The 12,661-nt window shown below is 42.3% G+C and overlaps 1 protein-coding gene and 1 pseudogene across 2 annotated transcripts in view; both read left to right on the forward strand.

Annotated features, from left to right (window-relative positions):
* Positions 1 to 12,661, forward strand: part of LOC308572643 (uncharacterized protein) — a gene marked incomplete at its 5' end in the record, with an annotated part of 82,741 nt that overhangs the window by 15,113 nt on the left and 54,967 nt on the right. The gene's annotated exons all lie outside the window — the stretch shown is intronic.
* Positions 1,285 to 5,989, forward strand: LOC308582727 (disintegrin and metalloproteinase domain-containing protein 20 pseudogene; annotated as a pseudogene). Its single transcript has one exon. The product of its transcript is annotated as a disintegrin and metalloproteinase domain-containing protein 20 pseudogene (transcript).

A 12,661-nucleotide genomic window follows, 5' to 3' on the forward strand; every position in this document is an offset into this window, starting at 1 on the left:
TGAAGGTGAAGCAGCCTGCAGAGGAAAAAGGGGAAGGTGGAAGCAGTATTATGCCCTTGTTAGACCTTCCTCTTTCCAGACTAGAAATTGGAATGTGGGGCTGAGCTGCTCTTTTACTCTCCAAAATTTCATAGGTGAAGTAGGCACACTTATTTGAAACAATAGGAAACCAAAGCCCAGGGAATGAGGCTGCTAGTCACCGAGACAGCTCATCTTACACAGTGGCATCTGGCTTTTTGCTTATAGTCTGAGGTCTGCACTTGCTCAGAGTCCACGCTGGCACTGTTTTGAGCCTGGTCCTCAGCTATCCATCTCTCCACTGTAAATGGAGAAAACCACCTTTCTTTGTTTCTACAGAGGTTCCTTACAACTAAAAGGCAAGTGTAGAAAACCAGGACGTACCTCTGTAAAAAAACACACACCCTCATTTCAGAGATAACATGTTTTTCTGCCAGAAAATGTATTAGAAAAAGTTAGTCTGTTAAAGCCTATAAAACAATTTGTTCTACCAAGACACTCTGCTGATTTACTACAAATTCATATTATCCCAAAGATGTATTTAAATCAGTTTGTATGTGTGTGCTGTATAATGTTGTAACTCTTTGTGACATATTTCAATTACATATTACTTTTCAAAACTGCTTTGAAGTCCCCTCCTCAACAATCAAGTGGTATATAAATTTTATTAAATAAAAAAATAAACACTTGCAGTTGCCGTCATCTTTTTTAAAATCAAAATTACATTTAGAAAGAACTAGATTAAGTCAGTAGGACAGAGACTCTTAATCTCAGGGTTGTGGATTTGAGCCCATGTTGGGCAAAAGATTCTTGGATTGCAGGGGGCTGGAGTAGAAGACCTTCATGATCCCTTCAAACTCTACAATTCTATGATTTTATGATAAGAGAGTATTTTAATTTCTTTATAAAAATGTATTCTGCTTAATATATATTTAGAGTGTGACCCGTAACACTCAGTAAATCAAAACAAATCTATTTGTCACAAATAAAATTGATTTGTCATGAAAATAAAAGAAAAAAATATTCTGGAAATCCCTTATCATGTTTTAAATGCAATGGAATTTTTAATAGCCATGTCAGATTTCTTTTGTTGAAAGTGACTTAAAAGCTCCAAAATTAAGTCATGCCAGACCAATCTGATTTCTTTTTTTTGATGAAATTACAAACTTGGTGAATGAGGGGAATGCTGTGGATATAGTCTACCTTGATTTCAGTAAGGCGGTACCTATTTATCTACTTGCATTGGTATGCAAACAATACTGCCAGTGATAGTTCATGAGGTAGCTCAGGCTCGATGACCTGGGTCTGCACTAAGAGACAGCCAAGATGGTCTCTGGCCTCTTCAGCAGCCTCAGCTTTTGTAGCTGGACTCATAACTACAACATAACTAAAGTAGTCATAAGCAATAAAGAGAACATAAAAAACATACAACCAAACTGAACAATTTCCACATAAATCACAAGATCTATAATAAAGATACAAAAAACCAGCAACAGCAGCAACCACCACCCCTCCCAACAAAATCCAGCAAACAACACCCCAGCTCAAGGGTGTGTTCAGCAGTCTCAGCTTTTGTAACTGAAGTCAGTCAGGGCCCCTCCCTCCTAGGTCAGGTGGGAAAAGGCTGCAAGGCAGAGAGCAGGTCTTCCAGGACTCGCAGCCAAGAGTCACCGCCAAGATGCCCTTGGGATGAGGGGCAGCTGCCCTCTATGCCCTGCATGTGTGTTGGTGGGGCAAGGAGTGAGCCACCTCAAAATGAGTAGACACATTGGAGAATTTTGAATGTGAGCCTTTTCATTAAAAGGAGCACGTATGCAACAGCTACAGTGTGATTCTGTGGACCAGATGGACAAGTAAAGACTTCCTATAATTTGTTTTAAAAACACCTTCATATAAAATTTATAGCATTTGATACAAACTACTCCAACCTGCGGGTGGCGCTGTGGGTAAAACCTCAGTGCCTAGGACTTGCCGATCGCATGGTCGGCAGTTCGAATCCCCGCGGCGGGGTGGGCTCCCGTCTTTCGGTCCCAGCTCCTGCCCACCTAGCAGTTCAAAAGCACCCTTAAGTGCAAGTAGATAAATAGGTACCGCTTTCTAGCGGGAAGGTAAACGGCGTTTCCGTGTGCTGCGCTGGTGCTGGCTCGCCAGAGCAGCTTCGTCACACTGGCCACGTGACCCGGAAGTGTCTCTGGACAGCGCTGGCCCCCGGCCTCTTAAGTGAGATGGGCACACAACCCTAGAGTCGGACACGACTGGCCCGTACGGGCAGGGGTACCTTTACCTTTACCTGTACTCCAACCTGCATCTAATATCTTATTGTAAATTTATGAGATCTATGGATTTAGGGCATTATACAAATTTAATAAAGTAATAATAATTAAAAACTCCCCCTTTGCCTTACCTGCTATTGCTGCATATTTCTGGCCAAATCTCTGTAGAGCAGGCAACTTGCTGTTCACATATCCTGCTTCCAGCCCTTCAGTGGCACAAGAAATACTATATCTATACCAAATTTGTTCATGACAAGGCCATAGGAACTCCTACTAGCGCATAGCTGTCAACGTTTCCCTTTTTCTAAGGGAAATTCCCTTATTCCAAATAGGATTCCTCACAAGAAAAGGGAAAAGTTGACAGCTATGTGACTAGGTATTCTTCCATTGCCCTGCACTCAGTTCCCATGATTACCTGACACTATGGTCCTCAGCCTATCAGCACTCCTTTCTGTTCTTCCTGTTAAGTCCCCTGTCAGGCACTCTGACCCGCTTCCCGCTCGCCCAGTCTCTGCATTCTATTCTGTCCCTAATCACCAAGGCCCGCCCACATTCCAAAGGTAAATCTACAGACGGTTGCTATCATCAGAATCCTTCTCTCTCTATAGGAGTCTCCTTCCCATTTTGCTTTGGGCCCACAACAGGCCATCCCATGGGGTGCCTTAGTGCATTCTTTCACCTGTCAGGGAAGATGACAAGCAGTCTTCCCTGGCTGCTGGTGCTGATCTCATGGAATGTGTTGAGTGAGACTGCAGGTCAGAACCCTCCACAGGGCTATAGGTATGCCTCCTATGAGATGATTGTCCCAAGGAAATTAACCCCCCGATATGGACAAAACCCCCACGCTATCGCTTACTTGCTGCAAATTGAGGGGAAGGGCCACATCGTGAAGCTCAGGAAAAAGAAGAGCTTTGTGCCTAAACATTTCCCTGTCTTCACTTACAGTAGGGAGGGGGACCTTCAGATGGACTATCCTTTCATCAGAGATGACTGCTTCTACCGCGGCTTGGTAAAAGGCCATCCTGCCTCTCAAGTCACCCTCAGCACTTGCTCAGGGGGACTCAGGGGTCTGTTGCACTTAGAAAACCGCACCTATGAAATCGAACCTGTTCAGGCATCTGCTACTTCTCAGCATGTGTTGTATAGATTGGAGGAAATGGTGGGTCCTGTACAAATGAGGTGCGGGTTAACAGAGGAAGAGCAAAGACGCCAAGAGGCCATGATCCAAAGCACAGATAATGTAAGAGTTCAAATTGATGCGAGAGGAGCCTGGTGGACACATACCAGATACTTGGAGCTTGCCATTGTGATAGAACATGAACGATATGTCAGGTTTGACAGAAATGAAAGTCATATTGCTTTGCAAGTTCTAGATATTATCCATGCTGCAAACTCAATATATGAGCCACTTGCTGTTGAGTTGTCTATAGCAGCCCTGGAGATTTGGTCAGAAAAGAACCTCATGAAAATCGAAGACACAATAGAAAAAACACTGCTCAATTTTGTAACCTTTGTAAAAAAGTCACTAAGTAAACATATAGATCTTGATGCTGCTCACTTATTTGTATATAAAAGTTTTGGAAATACACTTGGATTAGCGTACTTAAGATCAATTTGTCTTGCCCACTGGGCAAGTGGTGTCGAGTCATATATGACTCCCAGTTTGTTTGCTTTTACTGTTATATTTGCCCATGCAGTAGGACATAATCTTGGAATGAAACATGATGAAGAATACTGCACTTGTGATCGACATGCTTGCGTTATGGCTGCATATGGAGTAAGCACAGATAAGTTTAGCAATTGCAGTTACAAGGATTACTTCTCAGTAAGGAACAGACGGTGTTTGTTAGTTCCACTAGACCCTGATCTGATGTATAAATTTGCATACTGTGGAAACAAAGTAGTGGAAGATAAAGAGGAATGTGATTGTGGCTCAACAGAGCAATGCAGGTTGGATCCATGTTGCCAGTCTAATTGCATGTTGAGTCCAGATGCCACTTGTGCTTTTGGAGAGTGCTGTGTTGAGTGCCAGTATCTTCCAGTTCATAAGGTTTGCAGAGAACAGGTCAGCAGCTGTGATCTCCCCGAGTATTGCAACGGGACTTCAGAATGGTGTCCTGAAGATGTTTATGTACAAGATGGTGCCCCCTGTAGTGATGGGGCGTATTGCTATCATGGGAATTGCACAACTCACACTAGGCAGTGCAGAATGATCTTTGGCAACAAAGCAACCGGTGCATCAAAGGATTGCTTCAGTGAAATGAATGCTCGAGGTGATCGCTTTGGCAACTGTGGGCTTAGACATGACACTTATAAGAAATGTGATACTCAGAACATCTTGTGCGGCCGAATCCAGTGTGAAAATGTTTATAAACTACCTTCTTTGGAGGAACACAGCACCATAATTAACACACCCCTAGGCAATAAGAAATGCTGGAGTACAGATTACCACGCTGGAATGGAGATACCTGATATTGGGGCAGTGAGAGATGGGACTCCTTGTGGCACAGAAATGATGTGTATTAATGGGGAGTGCAAGAATGTGTTCCTCTTGAAATATGATTGCAATGTCACAAAGTGTCATAATCGAGGAATATGCAACACTTACAAACATTGTCATTGTGATGATGGCTGGGCCCCTCCAGACTGTCTAAACCAAGGTAATGGTGGCAGCATTGACAGTGGACCTCCTCCACCAAGGAACACTTCAAAACATAGCGTCAACATGACAGGAATTATAGCAGCAACTGTATTTCTTGTTCCTACTATTTTTGCTGTTTTGGGGCTTGGTATTTATTTCAGGAAGCGTCTGAGAGTGTGGTTTGTATAAAAACCAGGAAAAAACATATCAAGAAGGTGTAAAAGAGGAAGAAAATCCTGTCCCAACTGAATCAGAGAATTGAACAATACACTGAATGTGTCAAATAGATGTGCAGGAAATAATGGACAGTATTATGCAGAGATAAAAAGGCAACAAAACACTTTAACAGCTGAGCATCACAATGTTACATAATCTTAGTGATTCCATGTCTTCATATCAAAGCAACTAAAGAATGCAGAAAACCGTGGAAACAAAATGTTAAAATGACAAAATGTTGATTTGTTTATCTAATTTATTCTTCATACTTTAAAGAAGATAATCCAAAGTGATTTATAATATAAAAACAAACACATACTGTACATTGAAACCAGCAGAAAATAAAATAAAAACCAAAGATAAATGTAAAATAAAATCCCATTTTTAAAAGGCGGGATTAAAACATTTCAACCACTGGAGACCACAGATAACTAAAAACAAAGGTCTAGCAAAAGAGGGGGGAGTTTTTGCTTAGTGCCTAAAGCTATTTCTTCATGATGTCAGGTGAGCCTCCTCAGGGGGAGCATTCCATAAGTAGGGAGCCACCACTGAAAAGCCCCCTTGTGTTGCCCCCCCCAGAACTCCTGAGGAGGAGGCACAAGAAGAAAGGCCTCAGATTATTATTGTAGGGTCTATGCTGGTTTATACGGGGAGAGTTGTTTCTTCAGGTATTTGGGTACTGAGCCACGATAGGCTTTGTAGGTCAAAACCAGCACTTTGAATTGGGCCCAGAAACTGATTGGCAACCAGTGTGGTTGGGCCAGGATTGGTGTTATGTGCTCAGACTGTTTTGCCTCCATGAGCAACCTGGTGTGATGGCCTGGGAATCTGATTCAGAGGCTGAACCCGGCTGAGCTGGGGCAGGGCCTTGAATCTGAAGCGCCTGCACCTCTGCCGGATCCTCAGGAGCAGACACCAGATGAATCCACTCTGGCTCCAGAGGTGATTGATGACCCATTGCCTACAGGTGCGCCTCTCCCAGCCCTGTCAGGGGAAGGTGAGCCTCCCCCTGGGTCCAGTAACCCTCCAGCCTCTCCTGAGCTGTAGAGGGTCAGGGCAGAGAGGCGGAGGGAACTGGTTTCTCTCAGGAGGAGTGCTCACCTTAAGGCCAGGAGAGGCGGGTCACCTGGGGGCTGGGACCGCCCCTGGCCTCAGAGAAGATAAAGGCCAGTCAGCCCGGTCCCAGGTTGCAGGAGCAACGACTTTGGAAACCTGTTTCTGCCAGCATCCAGACCTGTCTTTCCGGAGTTCCCGACCACGCCCGGCTTTTGCTTTGAACCCAGGTTCCCCCTTGGTGGACAGTCTCTAGACCCTCGGCCCAGGACCGGACTTTGACCACGCCTCACGGTAACCCCCCTGGGACCAGCACAGTTTACTCCCGACCCACCCACACTCCCCCTTTTTTGGGGTGCGTTCGGGAAGAACCAGAAGCCATGGCTGACCAGGCAGCTGCGTTGGTGGCATTGGTCCAGGAGAACCAGGCCTTGACTCACACCGTTCAGCAGCTAAACAATGTGGTTACGGCGCTTCAGCAGCGGTTGGACGCCTTACCGGCTCCTGGGGCTGATGCCCCAGCTTCTGGCAAGTACCCAGTGGCCCTGCCAGAGAAAATTGATGGGTCCCCAGCCAGCTTTCCCATGTTCCTTGCCCAGGCCAAGCTGTATATTCAGGGGCCAGCCCGGAATTTTCCTGACGATCGCACCAAGGTGCACTTCTTCATCAGTTTGTTAAAGGACCAGGCGGCCAAGTGGGCTTGCCACTGCTCCGGCAAGACTCTCCTTTGCTAACAGACTATGTGGGGTTCTGTATCCACTTGGAGAATGTGTTTGGCAACCCTCTGAAGGGGAGCCAAGCCAATCGGGCGATTCGTCGGTTGAGACAGGGCAAGTCCACAGCCGCCGCCTACTCCACAGAATTTCAGCTGTTGGCACAGGACTTGTCTTGGAATGACTGCACTTCGGGACCAGTATCTCGAGGGACTGTCGGACGAGATACTGGACCAGCTGGCCACGATGGATCGCCCCATCATGCTGGACACCCTCATTCAGCGGAGCCTACAGATAGACGATTGGTTGGAGGACCGTCGTCAGGCCCGGGATCGCCAGCACTCCCGGCTCCTGTCCTTCCCAGCAGATCCACAGCCACAGCTGAGTTGCCGGACGAGCCAGTGCATCTCGGGGCAGCGCGAACTTGCCTCTCCCCCTCGGAGAAGACGCGGCGTCGGGAGGGGAACCTGTGTCTCTACTGTGGTGGGAGTGGACATTACGCCTCATCCTGTCCCAAGAAGATGCAGGCCACAGGGAAACAGCCAACCCCGGTAGTCAAAGGCCCTGGGTACCCAGGGTCCCAAACCATGCAAGAGGGGCCCTCACCGGTTGAATTGTGACACCTCATGGTTCCCGTGCGCCTATACCCCCCTGGTGGGCCCTGGATTCTCACCCACGCTCTGGTGGATTCGGGGGCAACCCACTCGTATATGGACTCTGCCTTTGACGCCCATCATCAGGTGCCACTCCAGGATAAGTCGGAACTGGTACAGGTGGAGGCAATTGACGGACGGCTCCTGCGTTCGGGTGCTGTTACTAGGGAGACCCAGCCCTTGGTCCTGTGTCTCCAGCAGCATCGGGAGGTGCGAACTCTGGACATTGCTACCATGGCCCGGTTCCCCCTGGTGCTTGGGATGGACTGGCTGGAGACACACAATGTTCAGATCGACTGGGTCAAACGGTCGGTGTGCTTGTTGGTTTCTATTTCCTCACTGAGCAGCAAAATGCTTGTCACAAGACATTGTTTACATTCCACAGTTCAGTTAATGTTGGGTTCCCACAGGAATGGGAGACTGGATGTGACGTACACTAGTTTCCTGTTTTTCAGTGTTCTCTCTTTTTTAAAAATATTTATTTATACAACAAAAAAAAACTACACAAAAAAACACAAATACAAAATTACACACAAATTACAAAAATAACCATAGACACATAATTTTCTTGGCAAACAATAAAACATCTATTGGTCTTAACACTAAAGACCCAACTTCACGTCTATTCCATATTTTAAATTCATATTACTTATTGCCAGTACACATTTTCATAATTAAACTTATTCTCAATAAATCTAATTTCTTCTATCTACCTAGCAACTATTACTGAAGTTCCTCGAATGCTGCAACAGAATTTAAACTACTATATTTATTTTTCAGATATTCTTTGAAAACCTCCCATTTAGAAACAAATTCCTGTTTTGATTTATTCTTTATTTTTTCTGATAAACCATCTAATTCGGCATATTCTGTCAGCTTTTGGATCCAATCTTGCATAGAGGGGATTTCATTACTCTTCCATTTTGCTGCGATCAAAACTGTTGGTGCCACCGTCACATATAAAAAAATACCCTTCCTCTTTTGTGGAATATCCAAATCTTTTATTCCCAGGAGGTAGGCCTCTGGTTTTTTATTGAAAGAGATCTTTAGCATTTTTTGCAGTTCTGCATGTATACTCTCCCAGAATACCTTTATTTTCCTACATATCCACCACATATGGTAGAATGTTCCTGAGTCTCCGCATCTTCAACAATTACTTGACACATTTTTATACATTTTTGAAAGTTTCCATGGTGTTAGATACCATCAATGTTGCATTTTTTGAAAGTTCTCTCTAATCGTGTAACAGTTTGTGAATTTCCAATTGATCTTCCATAAATTTTCCCATTGGGCCATGGTTATTGAATGGCCAAAATCCTGGGACCATCTCACCATTGCCACTGTCACCTCCTCCTCCTTGACCAGTCGAGGAGTCGGTAAGTTTTGGAGTTTTTCTTTTAGAATTTAGAAGATAAGATTCGAATCGGGAAATTTCTACTGAGAACCCCTTTTGTTTGTCAGATTTAAATTTTTCAGTACTGATGGTATTGGAACCAGTCTGAAATGTGTTCTCTTATTTCCTCAATTTTTTAAAATTTTATTTGGTTATCTTCATTTTTTAGAAGTATTTTATATGTTGGCCAGCTTTCCTGAGTATTTTTCCGTTTTATTGCTATGGCTTCTACTGGAGAAGTCCACCACGGGACTTTAGGCTCCATCAGGTCTTTATATTTTTCCCATACAGCAAAGAGTGACTTTCTTATTATATAGTTGGTAATTTTTAAATGAATTTTCGCTTTTCCATATATTAGGTAGGTGTGCCATCCCCAACGGTTGTCAAAACCTTCCAGGTCCAGGAGGTCCGGATCCTGCAACGTGCACCAATCTTTTAGCCAGGTGAAACAGGCTGCCTCATAGTAAAGTTTTAGGTCAGGTAGGGAAAAGCCTCCTCTCTCTTTTATGTTGATTAAGATCAGGTGTTTAATCCTAGGTTTCTTCCCTTCCCACAGGAATTTGGAAATTTCTCTTTGCCATATCTTGAGACAGCCTGCTTCACCCAGTATCGGAATCATTTGAAATAAAAAGATTAATTTTGGTAGCACGTTCATCTTTATAATGGAAATCCTACCCAGAAATGTTAATTTTAGTTTACTCCAGGTTACCAAGTTTTTTCTAATCTCTAACCAAGCTTTGGTGTAATTATCCTGAAATAAGTTTATGTTCTTGGGGGTGATCCAAATACCCAAGTATTTCGCTTTTGAAGAGATTTCCAGGCCCAATATTTTTTCTAAGTCGTCCTTTTCTTCTGTGGTTATATTTTTAACAAGCATTTTTGTTTTTGTTATATTCAGTTTAAAGCCTGCCACTTCTCCAAATTCTTTAATCAGTTCCAGCACTCTTTTCAGACTTTCTTTAGGGTTTTCAGTCATAACAAGTAAATGGTCCGCGAAAGCTTTAATTTTATATGTTTTGTATCCCAGAGTGATGCCTTTAACAAGCTGATCCCTTCTTATCTGATTGTTCAAGACTTCCATCACCAAGATAAATATCAGTGGAGACAGTGGGCAGCCCTGTCTGGTTCCCTTGTTTATTTTGCACTCCTCAGTAATTCTTCCGTTGATGATCAATTTTGCATATTGTTCCGAATAGATGCCATTTATTCCTTTACAAATATTTTCTCCCAGTCCAATTTCTTCCATAATTTTTTTTATAAACTTCCAGGACACATTATCAAAAGCTTTTTCAGTGTCCACCAACATAATAGCTGCTGGTTTATCAGTTTTAATATCCAAATATTCTAATACATTAATCACACATCTAATATTGGATTGCATAAATCGTCCGGGAAGAAATCCGGTTTGATCTTTATGAATTATCTCTTTCAGCACCATTTGTAATCTATTTGCAAGAATGTCTGCGAATATCTTGTAATCGTTATTGAGCAGTGCAATGGGTCTGTAATTGGCCATGTTTGAGGCATCTGTTCCCTGTTTATGAATAAGAGTAATAAAGCTGTCCTTCCAGGTTTTCGGAAGCTTTCCATTTGCCAGAATATTATTCATTAGGTCTTTCATGGGAAGAAATAATGCTTGTTCTAACTTTCTATAGTAATTAGCTGGAAGACTATCTGGGCCCGGTGTCTTTCCTAATTTTGATCTCTGTATAGCTTGTTGCACCTCCATAGCTGTTATTGGTGAGTTCAAGATTTCAGTTTTTTCCTTAGGTATTATTGGTAGTTTATTTTTGCCCAAATAATCAATTATTTTTTCTAGAGTCTCTGGACCTTCTTTATATAGTTTTCCGAAAAAACTAGCAAAGTTTTTATTAATTTCCTTCGGTTCTTGAATCCATTTGTCTTCAATTTTAATTTTATTGATAATTCTATCTTCCTTTTTCTTCTTTAATTGCCAGGCCAGAAGTTTGCCAGGTTTATTTGCAAACTCAAAATTTCTATGTCTCAACCATTTTATCTTCCATTCTATCTCTTCATTTATTATCATGGAGAATTGTGTCTGTAAAGATCTCCATTTTCTTCTTCTCCTTTATTTTCCTTTGGAATGCGTTTTGTTGTATATAGAAGCCTCTTATGACGGCTTTACCCGCGTCCCAAACCATCTCTAGATCTACTCCTTGATTTAAATTAAACTTAAAATATTCTTCTAAGATTAGCTTGGCCTTCTGTACAATTTTTTCATCGTTTAGCATACTCTCATTAAGTTGCCACCTTTTAACCTTTTCTTCTTTTCCTTTAAAGTTAACCCAGACCGCGCTGTGATCTGAAATTGTCCTTGGGTGGATTTCTGCTTTTGTAATATTATTTAATAAATCCTTTGTTGTCCAGATCGCGTCGATTCGTCCCGCCGATTTATGTGGCTCTGAATAATGTGTAAATTCTTTCTCTGTTGGATTCTTAAACCTCCAAGCGTCGAACAAATTCAGGAGTTCTATTAATTGGAAAAATGTAGTTGGGAGTTTGTTCTGCCTCTTTTCTTTCTTCTTTATTGTTCTGTCCATGTTTGGATTGACTACTCCATTAAAATCTCCTAATAATATAATTTCTCCCCCTAAATATTCTATGACTTTTTCTTCCAGGAATTGATAGAATTCGGATTTTCTTTCATTTGGTGCATAAATTCCAATAACTATCACTTTTTCATTATTGATCTTAACCTCTATAATCACTGTTCGACCTTTTTCATCATTGTAAGGCAGTTTTGGCTCCAGCTGAGGTTTTACATAGATTACCACCCCTCTCTTTTTTTCTTTACTTGATGAAATAAACTCAAGCCCCAATCTCTTATTTATTAATACTCTTTTATGTTTTTCCGCTACATGAGTTTCTTGCAGACAGATTAGATCATATTTTTGCTTAACCAGAATATGTTCCACCTTGTTCCTTTTTGATTTTTCATTTAAACCATTTACGTTCCAAGTAATAAATTTATAATCCATACTTTATTTCTTATGATCCGTCAACGGGTTAAAAAAAATAAAATAAAAATTACACATTCAAGGTCTCAGTATACATTTAATAAATTCCCTTCTTAGATCTGTCTCCTAACTCTCAACTGTTTGTTCAATTTCCTCTGATTCTCCCAACAATTGCCTTTTTCCTCCGAGGTCTTTCCGGTACTTTCTCCAGAACTTGTCCGCATCTAATGCCGACAAGCACTTTATACATTTCCCTTTAAAGAAAAAGGAGATACCTTCCGGGTACTCCCACCTATAATCCACTGCCTTTGCCTTTAGTGCCTCGGCCAGAGGTCTATAAGCTTCTCTCTTTTTTATCAACTGATTTGGAATAATCTTGTGGACGATAATATCATTTCCTTCCGATTGGAATTTCTTCTTGTTACTAGCTTGTAAAATTCTATTTCTGAAATCCATAGAGTTAAAAGAGACTAAACAATTAGTCGGCCGGTTGTTTGCTTTTGCTACATTAGATTTGACTCTGAATGCTTTTTCTATTTTTTGTGCTACTTCTGCTTCTGCTAGGTCTAACCAAGCTGCTGGCTCTTTTGAGATTTTTTTCTCAATTATTTCCTCTGCGTCCTCTGTTAGTCCTCTGAATCTTAGGGTATTCTCCCTTCTCTGCATTTGCAACATCGCAATAGAGTCCAAAGTTGAATCCTGCTGTGCTTTCAGATCTGCTGT

This window comes from Podarcis bocagei (assembly GCF_964188305.1).
Source record: "Podarcis bocagei genome assembly, chromosome: 1".
NCBI classification, from domain to species: domain Eukaryota; kingdom Metazoa; phylum Chordata; class Lepidosauria; order Squamata; family Lacertidae; genus Podarcis; species Podarcis bocagei.